Genomic DNA, 20845 nt, shown 5'->3' on the forward strand with positions numbered 1-20845 from the left:
GAGACACTCCATTGCAACATTGGTTGTGAGCAGCAGTTTCTAAAAACAAATGCCTCATGGCGGATTTCCCATCCATCAATGGATGGTAAATTTTGTTTTTATCATTCACTGACCACAGAAACCAATGCATGGTCAAGCAACAGCAATGACACACCCTTGTGTATAGGCATGAGACCCTCATGTCATTTAACAGGATTCAGCACCACCCACAAGACAGCTACCTGTCATGTCATGTCAAACCTGCACAGGTGTGCTAGATTATTATTATTTAGTTTTATTTTATTTTTTTACACCAATCAGTGTGCAAACATGGTCATTAAAACGCTAAATGAATAGACGTTCATAAACCAGTCAGTGCAACTCATCATTTTGGTCTCCAATTCTCAAACTCAAATTCTCACCCACGGAGGATTAAATGAGAATCTTTCTTGTTTAACACTGGAATGGGGTGGTGCACTGTTCACTACCCGAAGATACTGCCACATCGGGTCAATGCATAGGGCGACAGAAGCAAGCTTCCAAATCAGCTCCCTTTCTCAAAAATCCATTTAATTTATGGTCCCCAGATAGGGAACGTATGTATCAGTATGTGCTCACAAGTCACCCAAGTGCAAGTATTCACACAAAAAAAAACGTGCCTCAGGATGCGATCTGTCGCAAGATCCTTTCTTTTTTTACACTTGATCTAAGCCAAAAGGCCTAGAGGGGATAACCGGGAAAGGGGTGGACCCAACCATGTCCCCTTCATGAGCACTCACATTACTCATAGGAATGGAAGGAAGGCTGGCAGCCAACCAGCCTCCCATACACTTTCTGGGTGGGTGGCAGTCAGCCACCCATACATACATACAGCACAGGCTAAACCCACATCATCACTTAAAAAAAGGACAGGCGACCATTGCACTCTGATGGAGCATTTAGCAATGCAATCCATAGCCTGGCTTTTGCCTGAACCCCCATCACTCCTCCTCTTGCATATAAGACAATATTTCAGATCTGCATATGAAAACAACACGCCTACCTTTGTTGCACATAGCTGCCTGCCTGTCTCTAGTTACCCCACTGGCTGTAGCTGCGTCCCTTCCGACATGGAATAACACCAACTGTAACGATAAACTGAAAATTAACAGTATAAACCTGCATCATTTTGGACTCTGGTATTTGCTGAATCCGGGTGACCTGACAATCGATGGTGGTGCCGCTGGTGATTCTGGCCTTCTTGGAATCTGTTGGGCCTATGTGTTAGCTCACACATCACTTGGGTATCCATGGTAACTACCACAACATGGTCATCTGCAGTTTACATCTAGCCCGTGGCATTGAATGGCATTTTAAAAGTGCTAAGGGTCCTGGTGCAATAATCCTCCCATGAGGATCATCCTCAACGGCTTTGTAGATTGCACTCATGTCAGCAACTCCATATACATTTTTTTTTCTTCATGCTTCTTTCTTCATCCTTTTTTCTTTCTGTCATTCAGACTTTCATTCATTCGATCTCTCTCACTCACTTGCTTTAACTCATTTGTTCTCACTCACTCACTCACTCAATCACTCACTCACTCATTCACTCTCACTCACTCTCACTCTCTCACTCACTCGCTCACTAAGTCAGTCTCTCTCTCTCTCTCTTTTTCTTTTTATATATTTTTTTTTCCGTCTTCTTCTTCTTCTTCTTCTTCTTCTTCAGACCCTGTCATAGCACTAATGCCTTTCCAATACCACCAGCAGATGGAGACACTCCATTGCAACATTGGTTGTGAGCAGCAGTTTCTAAAAACAAATGCCTCATGGCGGATTTCCCATCCATCAATGGATGGTAAATTTTGTTTTTATCATTCACTGACCACAGAAACCAATGCATGGTCAAGCAACAGCAATGACACACCCTTGTGTATAGGCATGAGACCCTCATGTCATTTAACAGGATTCAGCACCACCCACAAGACAGCTACCTGTCATGTCATGTCAAACCTGCACAGGTGTGCTAGATTATTATTATTTAGTTTTATTTTATTTTTTTACACCAATCAGTGTGCAAACATGGTCATTAAAACGCTAAATGAATAGACGTTCATAAACCAGTCAGTGCAACTCATCATTTTGGTCTCCAATTCTCAAACTCAAATTCTCACCCACGGAGGATTAAATGAGAATCTTTCTTGTTTAACACTGGAATGGGGTGGTGCACTGTTCACTACCCGAAGATACTGCCACATCGGGTCAATGCATAGGGCGACAGAAGCAAGCTTCCAAATCAGCTCCCTTTCTCAAAAATCCATTTAATTTATGGTCCCCAGATAGGGAACGTATGTATCAGTATGTGCTCACAAGTCACCCAAGTGCAAGTATTCACACAAAAAAAAACGTGCCTCAGGATGCGATCTGTCGCAAGATCCTTTCTTTTTTTACACTTGATCTAAGCCAAAAGGCCTAGAGGGGATAACCGGGAAAGGGGTGGACCCAACCATGTCCCCTTCATGAGCACTCACATTACTCATAGGAATGGAAGGAAGGCTGGCAGCCAACCAGCCTCCCATACACTTTCTGGGTGGGTGGCAGTCAGCCACCCATACATACATACAGCACAGGCTAAACCCACATCATCACTTAAAAAAAGGACAGGCGACCATTGCACTCTGATGGAGCATTTAGCAATGCAATCCATAGCCTGGCTTTTGCCTGAACCCCCATCACTCCTCCTCTTGCATATAAGACAATATTTCAGATCTGCATATGAAAACAACACGCCTACCTTTGTTGCACATAACTGCCTGCCTGTCTCTAGTTACCCCACTGGCTGTAGCTGCGTCCCTTCCGACATGGAATAACACCAACTGTAACGATAAACTGAAAATTAACAGTATAAACCTGCATCATTTTGGACTCTGGTATTTGCTGAATCCGGGTGACCTGACAATCGATGGTGGTGCCGCTGGTGATTCTGGCCTTCTTGGAATCTGTTGGGCCTATGTGTTAGCTCACACATCACTTGGGTATCCATGGTAACTACCACAACATGGTCATCTGCAGTTTACATCTAGCCCGTGGCATTGAATGGCATTTTAAAAGTGCTAAGGGTCCTGGTGCAATAATCCTCCCATGAGGATCAGCCTCAACGGCTTTGTAGATTGCACTCATGTCAGCAACTCCATATAAATTTTTTTTTCTTCATGCTTCTTTCTTCATCCTTTTTTCTTTCTGTCATTCAGACTTTCATTCATTCGATCTCTCTCACTCACTTGCTTTAACTCATTTGTTCTCACTCACTCACTCACTCAATCACTCACTCACTCACTCATTCACTCTCACTCACTCTCACTCTCTCACTCACTCGCTCACTAAGTCAGTCTCTCTCTCTCTCTCTTTTTCTTTTTATATATATTTTTTTCCGTCTTCTTCTTCTTCTTCTTCTTCTTCTTCAGACCCTGTCATAGCACTAATGCCTTTCCAATACCACCAGCAGATGGAGACACTCCATTGCAACATTGGTTGTGAGCAGCAGTTTCTAAAAACAAATGCCTCATGGCGGATTTCCCATCCATCAATGGATGGTAAATTTTGTTTTTATCATTCACTGACCACAGAAACCAATGCATGGTCAAGCAACAGCAATGACACACCCTTGTGTATAGGCATGAGACCCTCATGTCATTTAACAGGATTCAGCACCACCCACAAGACAGCTACCTGTCATGTCATGTCAAACCTGCACAGGTGTGCTAGATTATTATTATTTAGTTTTATTTTATTTTTTTACACCAATCAGTGTGCAAACATGGTCATTAAAACGCTAAATGAATAGACGTTCATAAACCAGTCAGTGCAACTCATCATTTTGGTCTCCAATTCTCAAACTCAAATTCTCACCCACGGAGGATTAAATGAGAATCTTTCTTGTTTAACACTGGAATGGGGTGGTGCACTGTTCACTACCCGAAGATACTGCCACATCGGGTCAATGCATAGGGCGACAGAAGCAAGCTTCCAAATCAGCTCCCTTTCTCAAAAATCCATTTAATTTATGGTCCCCAGATAGGGAACGTATGTATCAGTATGTGCTCACAAGTCACCCAAGTGCAAGTATTCACACAAAAAAAAACGTGCCTCAGGATGCGATCTGTCGCAAGATCCTTTCTTTTTTTACACTTGATCTAAGCCAAAAGGCCTAGAGGGGATAACCGGGAAAGGGGTGGACCCAACCATGTCCCCTTCATGAGCACTCACATTACTCATAGGAATGGAAGGAAGGCTGGCAGCCAACCAGCCTCCCATACACTTTCTGGGTGGGTGGCAGTCAGCCACCCATACATACATACAGCACAGGCTAAACCCACATCATCACTTAAAAAAAGGACAGGCGACCATTGCACTCTGATGGAGCATTTAGCAATGCAATCCATAGCCTGGCTTTTGCCTGAACCCCCATCACTCCTCCTCTTGCATATAAGACAATATTTCAGATCTGCATATGAAAACAACACGCCTACCTTTGTTGCACATAGCTGCCTGCCTGTCTCTAGTTACCCCACTGGCTGTAGCTGCGTCCCTTCCGACATGGAATAACACCAACTGTAACGATAAACTGAAAATTAACAGTATAAACCTGCATCATTTTGGACTCTGGTATTTGCTGAATCCGGGTGACCTGACAATCGATGGTGGTGCCGCTGGTGATTCTGGCCTTCTTGGAATCTGTTGGGCCTATGTGTTAGCTCACACATCACTTGGGTATCCATGGTAACTACCACAACATGGTCATCTGCAGTTTACATCTAGCCCGTGGCATTGAATGGCATTTTAAAAGTGCTAAGGGTCCTGGTGCAATAATCCTCCCATGAGGATCATCCTCAACGGCTTTGTAGATTGCACTCATGTCAGCAACTCCATATACATTTTTTTTTCTTCATGCTTCTTTCTTCATCCTTTTTTCTTTCTGTCATTCAGACTTTCATTCATTCGATCTCTCTCACTCACTTGCTTTAACTCATTTGTTCTCACTCACTCACTCATTCACTCTCACTCACTCTCACTCTCTCACTCACTCGCTCACTAAGTCAGTCTCTCTCTCTCTCTCTCTTTTTCTTTTTATATATATTTTTTTCCGTCTTCTTCTTCTTCTTCTTCTTCTTCAGACCCTGTCATAGCACTAATGCCTTTCCAATACCACCAGCAGATGGAGACACTCCATTGCAACATTGGTTGTGAGCAGCAGTTTCTAAAAACAAATGCCTCATGGCGGATTTCCCATCCATCAATGGATGGTAAATTTTGTTTTTATCATTCACTGACCACAGAAACCAATGCATGGTCAAGCAACAGCAATGACACACCCTTGTGTATAGGCATGAGACCCTCATGTCATTTAACAGGATTCAGCACCACCCACAAGACAGCTACCTGTCATGTCATGTCAAACCTGCACAGGTGTGCTAGATTATTATTATTTAGTTTTATTTTATTTTTTTACACCAATCAGTGTGCAAACATGGTCATTAAAACGCTAAATGAATAGACGTTCATAAACCAGTCAGTGCAACTCATCATTTTGGTCTCCAATTCTCAAACTCAAATTCTCACCCACGGAGGATTAAATGAGAATCTTTCTTGTTTAACACTGGAATGGGGTGGTGCACTGTTCACTACCCGAAGATACTGCCACATCGGGTCAATGCATAGGGCGACAGAAGCAAGCTTCCAAATCAGCTCCCTTTCTCAAAAATCCATTTAATTTATGGTCCCCAGATAGGGAACGTATGTATCAGTATGTGCTCACAAGTCACCCAAGTGCAAGTATTCACACAAAAAAAAAACGTGCCTCAGGATGCGATCTGTCGCAAGATCCTTTCTTTTTTTACACTTGATCTAAGCCAAAAGGCCTAGAGGGGATAACCGGGAAAGGGGTGGACCCAACCATGTCCCCTTCATGAGCACTCACATTACTCATAGGAATGGAAGGAAGGCTGGCAGCCAACCAGCCTCCCATACACTTTCTGGGTGGGTGGCAGTCAGCCACCCATACATACATACAGCACAGGCTAAACCCACATCATCACTTAAAAAAAGGACAGGCAACCATTGCACTCTGATGGAGCATTTAGCAATGCAATCCATAGCCTGGCTTTTGCCTGAACCCCCATCACTCCTCCTCTTGCATATAAGACAATATTTCAGATCTGCATATGAAAACAACACGCCTACCTTTGTTGCACATAGCTGCCTGCCTGTCTCTAGTTACCCCACTGGCTGTAGCTGCGTCCCTTCCGACATGGAATAACACCAACTGTAACGATAAACTGAAAATTAACAGTATAAACCTGCATCATTTTGGACTCTGGTATTTGCTGAATCCGGGTGACCTGACAATCGATGGTGGTGCCGCTGGTGATTCTGGCCTTCTTGGAATCTGTTGGGCCTATGTGTTAGCTCACACATCACTTGGGTATCCATGGTAACTACCACAACATGGTCATCTGCAGTTTACATCTAGCCCGTGGCATTGAATGGCATTTTAAAAGTGCTAAGGGTCCTGGTGCAATAATCCTCCCATGAGGATCAGCCTCAACGGCTTTGTAGATTGCACTCATGTCAGCAACTCCATATACATTTTTTTTTCTTCATGCTTCTTTCTTCATCCTTTTTTCTTTCTGTCATTCAGACTTTCATTCATTCGATCTCTCTCACTCACTTGCTTTAACTCATTTGTTCTCACTCACTCACTCATTCACTCTCACTCACTCTCACTCTCACTCACTCTCACTCTCTCACTCACTCGCTCACTAAGTCAGTCTCTCTCTCTCTCTCTTTTTCTTTTTATATATATTTTTTTCCGTCTTCTTCTTCTTCTTCTTCTTCTTCTTCTTCAGACCCTGTCATAGCACTAATGCCTTTCCAATACCACCAGCAGATGGAGACACTCCATTGCAACATTGGTTGTGAGCAGCAGTTTCTAAAAACAAATGCCTCATGGCGGATTTCCCATCCATCAATGGATGGTAAATTTTGTTTTTATCATTCACTGACCACAGAAACCAATGCATGGTCAAGCAACAGCAATGACACACCCTTGTGTATAGGCATGAGACCCTCATGTCATTTAACAGGATTCAGCACCACCCACAAGACAGCTACCTGTCATGTCATGTCAAACCTGCACAGGTGTGCTAGATTATTATTATTTCGTTTTATTTTATTTTTTTACACCAATCAGTGTGCAAGCATGGTCATTAAAACGCTAAATGAATAGACGTTCATAAACCAGTCAGTGCAACTCATCATTTTGGTCTCCAATTCTCAAACTCAAATTCTCACCCACGGAGGATTAAATGAGAATCTTTCTTGTTTAACACTGGAATGGGGTGGTGCACTGTTCACTACCCGAAGATACTGCCACATCGGGTCAATGCATAGGGCGACAGAAGCAAGCTTCCAAATCAGCTCCCTTTCTCAAAAATCCATTTAATTTATGGTCCCCAGATAGGGAACGTATGTATCAGTATGTGCTCACAAGTCACCCAAGTGCAAGTATTCACACAAAAAAAAACGTGCCTCAGGATGCGATCTGTCGCAAGATCCTTTCTTTTTTTACACTTGATCTAAGCCAAAAGGCCTAGAGGGGATAACCGGGAAAGGGGTGGACCCAACCATGTCCCCTTCATGAGCACTCACATTACTCATAGGAATGGAAGGAAGGCTGGCAGCCAACCAGCCTCCCATACACTTTCTGGGTGGGTGGCAGTCAGCCACCCATACATACATACAGCACAGGCTAAACCCACATCATCACTTAAAAAAAGGACAGGCGACCATTGCACTCTGATGGAGCATTTAGCAATGCAATCCATAGCCTGGCTTTTGCCTGAACCCCCATCACTCCTCCTCTTGCATATAAGACAATATTTCAGATCTGCATATGAAAACAACACGCCTACCTTTGTTGCACATAGCTGCCTGCCTGTCTCTAGTTACCCCACTGGCTGTAGCTGCGTCCCTTCCGACATGGAATAACACCAACTGTAACGATAAACTGAAAATTAACAGTATAAACCTGCATCATTTTGGACTCTGGTATTTGCTGAATCCGGGTGACCTGACAATCGATGGTGGTGCCGCTGGTGATTCTGGCCTTCTTGGAATCTGTTGGGCCTATGTGTTAGCTCACACATCACTTGGGTATCCATGGTAACTACCACAACATGGTCATCTGCAGTTTACATCTAGCCCGTGGCATTGAATGGCATTTTAAAAGTGCTAAGGGTCCTGGTGCAATAATCCTCCCATGAGGATCAGCCTCAACGGCTTTGTAGATTGCACTCATGTCAGCAACTCCATATACATTTTTTTTTCTTCATGCTTCTTTCTTCATCCTTTTTTCTTTCTGTCATTCAGACTTTCATTCATTCGATCTCTCTCACTCACTTGCTTTAACTCATTTGTTCTCACTCACTCACTCACTCACTCAATCACTCACTCACTCATTCACTCTCACTCACTCTCACTCTCTCACTCACTCGCTCACTAAGTCAGTCTCTCTCTCTCTCTCTCTTTTTCTTTTTATATATATTTTTTTCCGTCTTCTTCTTCTTCTTCTTCTTCTTCAGACCCTGTCATAGCACTAATGCCTTTCCAATACCACCAGCAGATGGAGACACTCCATTGCAACATTGGTTGTGAGCAGCAGTTTCTAAAAACAAATGCCTCATGGCGGATTTCCCATCCATCAATGGATGGTAAATTTTGTTTTTATCATTCACTGACCACAGAAACCAATGCATGGTCAAGCAACAGCAATGACACACCCTTGTGTATAGGCATGAGACCCTCATGTCATTTAACAGGATTCAGCACCACCCACAAGACAGCTACCTGTCATGTCATGTCAAACCTGCACAGGTGTGCTAGATTATTATTATTTAGTTTTATTTTATTTTTTTACACCAATCAGTGTGCAAACATGGTCATTAAAACGCTAAATGAATAGACGTTCATAAACCAGTCAGTGCAACTCATCATTTTGGTCTCCAATTCTCAAACTCAAATTCTCACCCACGGAGGATTAAATGAGAATCTTTCTTGTTTAACACTGGAATGGGGTGGTGCACTGTTCACTACCCGAAGATACTGCCACATCGGGTCAATGCATAGGGCGACAGAAGCAAGCTTCCAAATCAGCTCCCTTTCTCAAAAATCCATTTAATTTATGGTCCCCAGATAGGGAACGTATGTATCAGTATGTGCTCACAAGTCACCCAAGTGCAAGTATTCACACAAAAAAAAACGTGCCTCAGGATGCGATCTGTCGCAAGATCCTTTCTTTTTTTACACTTGATCTAAGCCAAAAGGCCTAGAGGGGATAACCGGGAAAGGGGTGGACCCAACCATGTCCCCTTCATGAGCACTCACATTACTCATAGGAATGGAAGGAAGGCTGGCAGCCAACCAGCCTCCCATACACTTTCTGGGTGGGTGGCAGTCAGCCACCCATACATACATACAGCACAGGCTAAACCCACATCATCACTTAAAAAAAGGACAGGCGACCATTGCACTCTGATGGAGCATTTAGCAATGCAATCCATAGCCTGGCTTTTGCCTGAACCCCCATCACTCCTCCTCTTGCATATAAGACAATATTTCAGATCTGCATATGAAAACAACACGCCTACCTTTGTTGCACATAGCTGCCTGCCTGTCTCTAGTTACCCCACTGGCTGTAGCTGCGTCCCTTCCGACATGGAATAACACCAACTGTAACGATAAACTGAAAATTAACAGTATAAACCTGCATCATTTTGGACTCTGGTATTTGCTGAATCCGGGTGACCTGACAATCGATGGTGGTGCCGCTGGTGATTCTGGCCTTCTTGGAATCTGTTGGGCCTATGTGTTAGCTCACACATCACTTGGGTATCCATGGTAACTACCACAACATGGTCATCTGCAGTTTACATCTAGCCCGTGGCATTGAATGGCATTTTAAAAGTGCTAAGGGTCCTGGTGCAATAATCCTCCCATGAGGATCAGCCTCAACGGCTTTGTAGATTGCACTCATGTCAGCAACTCCATATACATTTTTTTTTCTTCATGCTTCTTTCTTCATCCTTTTTTCTTTCTGTCATTCAGACTTTCATTCATTCGATCTCTCTCACTCACTTGCTTTAACTCATTTGTTCTCACTCACTCACTCACTCAATCACTCACTCACTCATTCACTCTCACTCACTCTCACTCTCTCACTCACTCGCTCACTAAGTCAGTCTCTCTCTCTCTCTCTCTTTTTCTTTTTATATATATTTTTTTCCGTCTTCTTCTTCTTCTTCTTCTTCAGACCCTGTCATAGCACTAATGCCTTTCCAATACCACCAGCAGATGGAGACACTCCATTGCAACATTGGTTGTGAGCAGCAGTTTCTAAAAACAAATGCCTCATGGCGGATTTCCCATCCATCAATGGATGGTAAATTTTGTTTTTATCATTCACTGACCACAGAAACCAATGCATGGTCAAGCAACAGCAATGACACACCCTTGTGTATAGGCATGAGACCCTCATGTCATTTAACAGGATTCAGCACCACCCACAAGACAGCTACCTGTCATGTCATGTCAAACCTGCACAGGTGTGCTAGATTATTATTATTTAGTTTTATTTTATTTTTTTACACCAATCAGTGTGCAAACATGGTCATTAAAACGCTAAATGAATAGACGTTCATAAACCAGTCAGTGCAACTCATCATTTTGGTCTCCAATTCTCAAACTCAAATTCTCACCCACGGAGGATTAAATGAGAATCTTTCTTGTTTAACACTGGAATGGGGTGGTGCACTGTTCACTACCCGAAGATACTGCCACATCGGGTCAATGCATAGGGCGACAGAAGCAAGCTTCCAAATCAGCTCCCTTTCTCAAAAATCCATTTAATTTATGGTCCCCAGATAGGGAACGTATGTATCAGTATGTGCTCACAAGTCACCCAAGTGCAAGTATTCACACAAAAAAAAACGTGCCTCAGGATGCGATCTGTCGCAAGATCCTTTCTTTTTTTACACTTGATCTAAGCCAAAAGGCCTAGAGGGGATAACCGGGAAAGGGGTGGACCCAACCATGTCCCCTTCATGAGCACTCACATTACTCATAGGAATGGAAGGAAGGCTGGCAGCCAACCAGCCTCCCATACACTTTCTGGGTGGGTGGCAGTCAGCCACCCATACATACATACAGCACAGGCTAAACCCACATCATCACTTAAAAAAAGGACAGGCGACCATTGCACTCTGATGGAGCATTTAGCAATGCAATCCATAGCCTGGCTTTTGCCTGAACCCCCATCACTCCTCCTCTTGCATATAAGACAATATTTCAGATCTGCATATGAAAACAACACGCCTACCTTTGTTGCACATAGCTGCCTGCCTGTCTCTAGTTACCCCACTGGCTGTAGCTGCGTCCCTTCCGACATGGAATAACACCAACTGTAACGATAAACTGAAAATTAACAGTATAAACCTGCATCATTTTGGACTCTGGTATTTGCTGAATCCGGGTGACCTGACAATCGATGGTGGTGCCGCTGGTGATTCTGGCCTTCTTGGAATCTGTTGGGCCTATGTGTTAGCTCACACATCACTTGGGTATCCATGGTAACTACCACAACATGGTCATCTGCAGTTTACATCTAGCCCGTGGCATTGAATGGCATTTTAAAAGTGCTAAGGGTCCTGGTGCAATAATCCTCCCATGAGGATCAGCCTCAACGGCTTTGTAGATTGCACTCATGTCAGCAACTCCATATACATTTTTTTTTCTTCATGCTTCTTTCTTCATCCTTTTTTCTTTCTGTCATTCAGACTTTCATTCATTCGATCTCTCTCACTCACTTGCTTTAACTCATTTGTTCTCACTCACTCACTCACTCAATCACTCACTCACTCATTCACTCTCACTCACTCTCACTCTCTCACTCACTCGCTCACTAAGTCAGTCTCTCTCTCTCTCTCTCTTTTTCTTTTTATATATATTTTTTTCCGTCTTCTTCTTCTTCTTCTTCTTCAGACCCTGTCATAGCACTAATGCCTTTCCAATACCACCAGCAGATGGAGACACTCCATTGCAACATTGGTTGTGAGCAGCAGTTTCTAAAAACAAATGCCTCATGGCGGATTTCCCATCCATCAATGGATGGTAAATTTTGTTTTTATCATTCACTGACCACAGAAACCAATGCATGGTCAAGCAACAGCAATGACACACCCTTGTGTATAGGCATGAGACCCTCATGTCATTTAACAGGATTCAGCACCACCCACAAGACAGCTACCTGTCATGTCATGTCAAACCTGCACAGGTGTGCTAGATTATTATTATTTAGTTTTATTTTATTTTTTTACACCAATCAGTGTGCAAACATGGTCATTAAAACGCTAAATGAATAGACGTTCATAAACCAGTCAGTGCAACTCATCATTTTGGTCTCCAATTCTCAAACTCAAATTCTCACCCACGGAGGATTAAATGAGAATCTTTCTTGTTTAACACTGGAATGGGGTGGTGCACTGTTCACTACCCGAAGATACTGCCACATCGGGTCAATGCATAGGGCGACAGAAGCAAGCTTCCAAATCAGCTCCCTTTCTCAAAAATCCATTTAATTTATGGTCCCCAGATAGGGAACGTATGTATCAGTATGTGCTCACAAGTCACCCAAGTGCAAGTATTCACACAAAAAAAAAACGTGCCTCAGGATGCGATCTGTCGCAAGATCCTTTCTTTTTTTACACTTGATCTAAGCCAAAAGGCCTAGAGGGGATAACCGGGAAAGGGGTGGACCCAACCATGTCCCCTTCATGAGCACTCACATTACTCATAGGAATGGAAGGAAGGCTGGCAGCCAACCAGCCTCCCATACACTTTCTGGGTGGGTGGCAGTCAGCCACCCATACATACATACAGCACAGGCTAAACCCACATCATCACTTAAAAAAAGGACAGGCGACCATTGCACTCTGATGGAGCATTTAGCAATGCAATCCATAGCCTGGCTTTTGCCTGAACCCCCATCACTCCTCCTCTTGCATATAAGACAATATTTCAGATCTGCATATGAAAACAACACGCCTACCTTTGTTGCACATAGCTGCCTGCCTGTCTCTAGTTACCCCACTGGCTGTAGCTGCGTCCCTTCCGACATGGAATAACACCAACTGTAACGATAAACTGAAAATTAACAGTATAAACCTGCATCATTTTGGACTCTGGTATTTGCTGAATCCGGGTGACCTGACAATCGATGGTGGTGCCGCTGGTGATTCTGGCCTTCTTGGAATCTGTTGGGCCTATGTGTTAGCTCACACATCACTTGGGTATCCATGGTAACTACCACAACATGGTCATCTGCAGTTTACATCTAGCCCGTGGCATTGAATGGCATTTTAAAAGTGCTAAGGGTCCTGGTGCAATAATCCTCCCATGAGGATCAGCCTCAACGGCTTTGTAGATTGCACTCATGTCAGCAACTCCATATACATTTTTTTTTCTTCATGCATCTTTCTTCATCCTTTTTTCTTTCTGTCATTCAGACTTTCATTCATTCGATCTCTCTCACTCACTTGCTTTAACTCATTTGTTCTCACTCACTCACTCACTCACTCAATCACTCACTCACTCATTCACTCTCACTCACTCTCACTCTCTCACTCACTCGCTCACTAAGTCAGTCTCTCTCTCTCTCTCTCTTTTTCTTTTTATATATATTTTTTTCCGTCTTCTTCTTCTTCTTCTTCTTCAGACCCTGTCATAGCACTAATGCCTTTCCAATACCACCAGCAGATGGAGACACTCCATTGCAACATTGGTTGTGAGCAGCAGTTTCTAAAAACAAATGCCTCATGTCGGATTTCCCATCCATCAATGGATGGTAAATTTTGTTTTTATCATTCACTGACCACAGAAACCAATGCATGGTCAAGCAACAGCAATGACACACCCTTGTGTATAGGCATGAGACCCTCATGTCATTTAACAGGATTCAGCACCACCCACAAGACAGCTACCTGTCATGTCATGTCAAACCTGCACAGGTGTGCTAGATTATTATTATTTAGTTTTATTTTATTTTTCTACACCAATCAGTGTGCAAACATGGTCATTAAAACGCTAAATGAATAGACGTTCATAAACCAGTCAGTGCAACTCATCATTTTGGTCTCCAATTCTCAAACTCAAATTCTCACCCACGGAGGATTAAATGAGAATCTTTCTTGTTTAACACTGGAATGGGGTGGTGCACTGTTCACTACCCGAAGATACTGCCACATCGGGTCAATGCATAGGGCGACAGAAGCAAGCTTCCAAATCAGCTCCCTTTCTCAAAAATCCATTTAATTTATGGTCCCCAGATAGGGAACGTATGTATCAGTATGTGCTCACAAGTCACCCAAGTGCAAGTATTCACACAAAAAAAAAAACGTGCCTCAGGATGCGATCTGTCGCAAGATCCTTTCTTTTTTTACACTTGATCTAAGCCAAAAGGCCTAGAGGGGATAACCGGGAAAGGGGTGGACCCAACCATGTCCCCTTCATGAGCACTCACATTACTCATAGGAATGGAAGGAAGGCTGGCAGCCAACCAGCCTCCCATACACTTTCTGGGTGGGTGGCAGTCAGCCACCCATACATACATACAGCACAGGCTAAACCCACATCATCACTTAAAAAAAGGACAGGCGACCATTGCACTCTGATGGAGCATTTAGCAATGCAATCCATAGCCTGGCTTTTGCCTGAACCCCCATCACTCCTCCTCTTGCATATAAGACAATATTTCAGATCTGCATATGAAAACAACACGCCTACCTTTGTTGCACATAGCTGCCTGCCTGTCTCTAGTTACCCCACTGGCTGTAGCTGCGTCCCTTCCGACATGGAATAACACCAACTGTAACGATAAACTGAAAATTAACAGTATAAACCTGCATCATTTTGGACTCTGGTATTTGCTGAATCCGGGTGACCTGACAATCGATGGTGGTGCCGCTGGTGATTCTGGCCTTCTTGGAATCTGTTGGGCCTATGTGTTAGCTCACACATCACTTGGGTATCCATGGTAACTACCACAACATGGTCATCTGCAGTTTACATCTAGCCCGTGGCATTGAATGGCATTTTAAAAGTGCTAAGGGTCCTGGTGCAATAATCCTCCCATGAGGATCAGCCTCAACGGCTTTGTAGATTGCACTCATGTCAGCAACTCCATATACATTTTTTTTTCTTCATGCTTCTTTCTTCATCCTTTTTTCTTTCTGTCATTCAGACTTTCATTCATTCGATCTCTCTCACTCACTCACTCACTCACTCAATCACTCACTCACTCATTCACTCTCACTCACTCTCACTCTCTCACTCACTCGCTCACTAAGTCAGTCTCTCTCTCTCTCTCTCTTTTTCTTTTTATATATATTTTTTTCCGTCTTCTTCTTCTTCTTCTTCTTCTTCTTCAGACCCTGTCATAGCACTAATGCCTTTCCAATACCACCAGCAGATGGAGACACTCCATTGCAACATTGGTTGTGAGCAGCAGTTTCTAAAAACAAATGCCTCATGGCGGATTTCCCATCCATCAATGGATGGTAAATTTTGTTTTTATCATTCACTGACCACAGAAACCAATGCATGGTCAAGCAACAGCAATGACACACCCTTGTGTATAGGCATGAGACCCTCATGTCATTTAACAGGATTCAGCACCACCCACAAGACAGCTACCTGTCATGTCATGTCAAACCTGCACAGGTGTGCTAGATTATTATTATTTAGTTTTATTTTATTTTTTTACACCAATCAGTGTGCAAACATGGTCATTAAAACGCTAAATGAATAGACGTTCATAAACCAGTCAGTGCAACTCATCATTTTGGTCTCCAATTCTCAAACTCAAATTCTCACCCACGGAGGATTAAATGAGAATCTTTCTTGTTTAACACTGGAATGGGGTGGTGCACTGTTCACTACCCGAAGATACTGCCACATCGGGTCAATGCATAGGGCGACAGAAGCAAGCTTCCAAATCAGCTCCCTTTCTCAAAAATCCATTTAATTTATGGTCCCCAGATAGGGAACGTATGTATCAGTATGTGCTCACAAGTCACCCAAGTGCAAGTATTCACACAAAAAAAAACGTGCCTCAGGATGCGATCTGTCGCAAGATCCTTTCTTTTTTTACACTTGATCTAAGCCAAAAGGCCTAGAGGGGATAACCGGGAAAGGGGTGGACCCAACCATGTCCCCTTCATGAGCACTCACATTACTCATAGGAATGGAAGGAAGGCTGGCAGCCAACCAGCCTCCCATACACTTTCTGGGTGGGTGGCAGTCAGCCACCCATACATACATACAGCACAGGCTAAACCCACATCATCACTTAAAAAAAGGACAGGCGACCATTGCACTCTGATGGAGCATTTAGCAATGCAATCCATAGCCTGGCTTTTGCCTGAACCCCCATCACTCCTCCTCTTGCATATAAGACAATATTTCAGATCTGCATATGAAAACAACACGCCTACCTTTGTTGCACATAGCTGCCTGCCTGTCTCTAGTTACCCCACTGGCTGTAGCTGCGTCCCTTCCGACATGGAATAACACCAACTGTAACGATAAACTGAAAATTAACAGTATAAACCTGCATCATTTTGGACTCTGGTATTTGCTGAATCCGGGTGACCTGACAATCGATGGTGGTGCCGCTGGTGATTCTGGCCTTCTTGGAATCTGTTGGGCCTATGTGTTAGCTCACACATCACTTGGGTATCCATGGTAACTACCACAACATGGTCATCTGCAGTTTACATCTAGCCCGTGGCATTGAATGGCATTTTAAAAGTGCTAAGGGTCCTGGTGCAATAATCCTCCCATGAGGATCAGCCTCAACGGCTTTGTAGATTGCACTCATGTCAGCAACTCCATATACATTTTTTTTTCTTCATGCTTCTTTCTTCATCCTTTTTTCTTTCTGTCATTCAGACTTTCATTCATTCGATCTCTCTCACTCACTCACTCACTCACTCAATCACTCACTCACTCATTCACTCTCACTCACTCTCACTCTCTCACTCACTCGCTCACTAAGTCAGTCTCTCTCTCTCTCTCTCTTTTTCTTTTTATATATATTTTTTTCCGTCTTCTTCTTCTTCTTCTTCTTCAGACCCTGTCATAGCACTAATGCCTTTCCAATACCACCAGCAGATGGAGACACTCCATTGCAACATTGGTTGTGAGCAGCAGTTTCTAAAAACAAATGCCTCATGGCGGATTTCCCATCCATCAATGGATGGTAAATTTTGTTTTTATCATTCACTGACCACAGAAACCAATGCATGGTCAAGCAACAGCAATGACACACCCTTGTGTATAGGCATGAGACCCTCATGTCATTTAACAGGATTCAGCACCACCCACAAGACAGCTACCTGTCATGTCATGTCAAACCTGCACAGGTGTGCTAGATTATTATTATTTAGTTTTATTTTATTTTTTTACACCAATCAGTGTGCAAACATGGTCATTAAAACGCTAAATGAATAGACGTTCATAAACCAGTCAGTGCAACTCATCATTTTGGTCTCCAATTCTCAAACTCAAATTCTCACCCACGGAGGATTAAATGAGAATCTTTCTTGTTTAACACTGGAATGGGGTGGTGCACTGTTCACTACCCGAAGATACTGCCACATCGGGTCAATGCATAGGGCGACAGAAGCAAGCTTCCAAATCAGCTCCCTTTCTCAAAAATCCATTTAATTTATGGTCCCCAGATAGGGAACGTATGTATCAGTATGTGCTCACAAGTCACCCAAGTGCAAGTATTCACACAAAAAAAAACGTGCCTCAGGATGCGATCTGTCGCAAGATCCTTTCTTTTTTTACACTTGATCTAAGCCAAAAGGCCTAGAGGGGATAACCGGGAAAGGGGTGGACCCAACCATGTCCCCTTCATGAGCACTCACATTACTCATAGGAATGGAAGGAAGGCTGGCAGCCAACCAGCCTCCCATACACTTTCTGGGTGGGTGGCAGTCAGCCACCCATACATACATACAGCACAGGCTAAACCCACATCATCACTTAAAAAAAGGACAGGCGACCATTGCACTCTGATGGAGCATTTAGCAATGCAATCCATAGCCTGGCTTTTGCCTGAACCCCCATCACTCCTCCTCTTGCATATAAGACAATATTTCAGATCTGCATATGAAAACAACACGCCTACCTTTGTTGCACATAGCTGCCTGCCTGTCTCTAGTTACCCCACTGGCTGTAGCTGCGTCCCTTCCGACATGGAATAACACCAACTGTAACGATAAACTGAAAATTAACAGTATAAACCTGCATCATTTTGGACTCTGGTATTTGCTGAATCCGGGTGACCTGACAATCGATGGTGGTGCCGCTGGTGATTCTGGCCTTCTTGGAATCTGTTGGGCCTATGTGTTAGCTCACACATCACTTGGGTATCCATGGTAACTACCACAACATGGTCATCTGCAGTTTACATCTAGCCCGTGGCATTGAATGGCATTTTAAAAGTGCTAAGGGTCCTGGTGCAATAATCCTCCCATGAGGATCAGCCTCAACGGCTTTGTAGATTGCACTCATGTCAGCAACTCCATATACATTTTTTTTTCTTCATGCTTCTTTCTTCATCCTTTTTTCTTTCTGTCATTCAGACTTTCATTCATTCGATCTCTCTCACTCACTTGCTTTAACTCATTTGTTCTCACTCACTCACTCACTCACTCAATCACTCACTCACTCATTCACTCTCACTCACTCTCACTCTCTCACTCACTCGCTCACTAAGTCAGTCTCTCTCTCTCTCTCTCTCTTTCTTTTTATATATATTTTTTTCCGTCTTCTTCTTCTTCTTCTTCAGACCCTGTCATAGCACTAATGCCTTTCCAATACCACCAGCAGATGGAGACACTCCATTGCAACATTGGTTGTGAGCAGCAGTTTCTAAAAACAAATGCCTCATGGCGGATTTCCCATCCATCAATGGATGGTAAATTTTGTTTTTATCATTCACTGACCACAGAAACCAATGCATGGTCAAGCAACAGCAATGACACACCCTTGTGTATAGGCATGAGACCCTCATGTCATTTAACAGGATTCAGCACCACCCACAAGACAGCTACCTGTCATGTCATGTCAAACCTGCACAGGTGTGCTAGATTATTATTATTTAGTTTTATTTTATTTTTTTACACCAATCAGTGTGCAAACATGGTCATTAAAACGCTAAATGAATAGACGTTCATAAACCAGTCAGTGCAACTCATCATTTTGGTCTCCAATTCTCAAACTCAAATTCTCACCCACGGAGGATTAAATGAGAATCTTTCTTGTTTAACACTGGAATGGGGTGGTGCACTGTTCACTACCCGAAGATACTGCCACATCGGGTCAATGCATAGGGCGACAGAAGCAAGCTTCCAAATCAGCTCCCTTTCTCAAAAATCCATTTAATTTATGGTCCCCAGATAGGGAACGTATGTATCAGTATGTGCTCACAAGTCACCCAAGTGCAAGTATTCACACAAAAAAAAACGTGCCTCAGGATGCGATCTGTCGCAAGATCCTTTCTTTTTTTACACTTGATCTAAGCCAAAAGGCCTAGAGGGGATAACCGGGAAAGGGGTGGACCCAACCATGTCCCCTTCATGAGCACTCACATTACTCATAGGAATGGAAGGAAGGCTGGCAGCCAACCAGCCTCCCATACACTTTCTGGGTGGGTGGCAGTCAGCCACCCATACATACATACAGCACAGGCTAAACCCACATCATCACTTAAAAAAAGGACAGGCGACCATTGCACTCTGATGGAGCATTTAGCAATGCAATCCATAGCCTGGCTTTTGCCTGAACCCCCATCACTCCTCCTCTTGCATATAAGACAATATTTCAGATCTGCATATGAAAACAACACGCCTACCTTTGTTGCACATAGCTGCCTGCCTGTCTCTAGTTACCCCACTGGCTGTAGCTGCGTCCCTTCCGACATGGAATAACACCAACTGTAACGATAAACTGAAAATTAACAGTATAAACCTGCATCATTTTGGACTCTGGTATTTGCTGAATCCGGGTGACCTGACAATCGATGGTGGTGCCGCTGGTGATTCTGGCCTTCTTGGAATCTGTTGGGCCTATGTGTTAGCTCACACATCACTTGGGTATCCATGGTAACTACCACAACATGGTCATCTGCAGTTTACATCTAGCCCGTGGCATTGAATGGCATTTTAAAAGTGCTAAGGGTCCTGGTGCAATAATCCTCCCATGAGGATCAGCCTCAACGGCTTTGTAGATTGCACTCATGTCAGCAACTCCATATACATTTTTTTTTCTTCATGCTTCTTTCTTCATCCTTTTTTCTTTCTGTCATTCAGACTTTCATTCATTCGATCTCTCTCACTCACTTGCTTTAACTCATTTGTTCTCACTCACTCACTCACTCACTCAATCACTCACTCACTCATTCACTCTCACTCACTCTCACTCTCTCACTCACTCGCTCACTAAGTTAGTCTCTCTCTCTCTCTCTCTCTTTTTCTTTTTATATATATTTTTTTCCGTCTTCTTCTTCTTCTTCTTCAGACCTTGTCATAGCACTAATGCCTTTCCAATACCACCAGCAGATGGAGACACTCCATTGCAACATTGGTTGTGAGCAGCAGTTTCTAAAAACAAATGCCTCATGGCGGATTTCCCATCCATCAATGGATGGTAAATTTTGTTTTTATCATTCACTGACCACAGAAACCAATGCATGGTCAAGCAACAGCAA

General features: G+C 43.4%; 12 pseudogenes; all 12 read right to left on the reverse strand.

Annotated features, from left to right (window-relative positions):
* Positions 1-446: 446 nt before the first annotated feature.
* Positions 447-710, reverse strand: LOC130285793 (U2 spliceosomal RNA; annotated as a pseudogene).
* A 1467-nt stretch (positions 711-2177) lies between these two features.
* LOC130285794 (U2 spliceosomal RNA) lies at positions 2178-2441 on the reverse strand (annotated as a pseudogene).
* A 1471-nt stretch (positions 2442-3912) lies between these two features.
* Positions 3913-4176, reverse strand: LOC130285795 (U2 spliceosomal RNA; annotated as a pseudogene).
* Positions 4177-5622: 1446 nt separating this feature from the next.
* Positions 5623-5887, reverse strand: LOC130287840 (U2 spliceosomal RNA; annotated as a pseudogene).
* A 1466-nt stretch (positions 5888-7353) lies between these two features.
* Positions 7354-7617, reverse strand: LOC130285797 (U2 spliceosomal RNA; annotated as a pseudogene).
* A 1470-nt stretch (positions 7618-9087) lies between these two features.
* LOC130285798 (U2 spliceosomal RNA) lies at positions 9088-9351 on the reverse strand (annotated as a pseudogene).
* Positions 9352-10814: 1463 nt separating this feature from the next.
* On the reverse strand, positions 10815-11078 carry LOC130285799 (U2 spliceosomal RNA; annotated as a pseudogene).
* A 1463-nt stretch (positions 11079-12541) lies between these two features.
* Positions 12542-12806, reverse strand: LOC130287842 (U2 spliceosomal RNA; annotated as a pseudogene).
* Positions 12807-14273: 1467 nt separating this feature from the next.
* Positions 14274-14539, reverse strand: LOC130288246 (U2 spliceosomal RNA; annotated as a pseudogene).
* Positions 14540-15984: 1445 nt separating this feature from the next.
* LOC130285800 (U2 spliceosomal RNA) lies at positions 15985-16248 on the reverse strand (annotated as a pseudogene).
* Positions 16249-17687: 1439 nt separating this feature from the next.
* On the reverse strand, positions 17688-17951 carry LOC130285801 (U2 spliceosomal RNA; annotated as a pseudogene).
* Positions 17952-19415: 1464 nt separating this feature from the next.
* Positions 19416-19679, reverse strand: LOC130285802 (U2 spliceosomal RNA; annotated as a pseudogene).
* Between the last annotated feature and the right edge of the window lie 1166 nt (positions 19680-20845).

Source organism: Hyla sarda, chromosome 8, assembly GCF_029499605.1.
Source record: "Hyla sarda isolate aHylSar1 chromosome 8, aHylSar1.hap1, whole genome shotgun sequence".
Taxonomy (NCBI): domain Eukaryota; kingdom Metazoa; phylum Chordata; class Amphibia; order Anura; family Hylidae; genus Hyla; species Hyla sarda.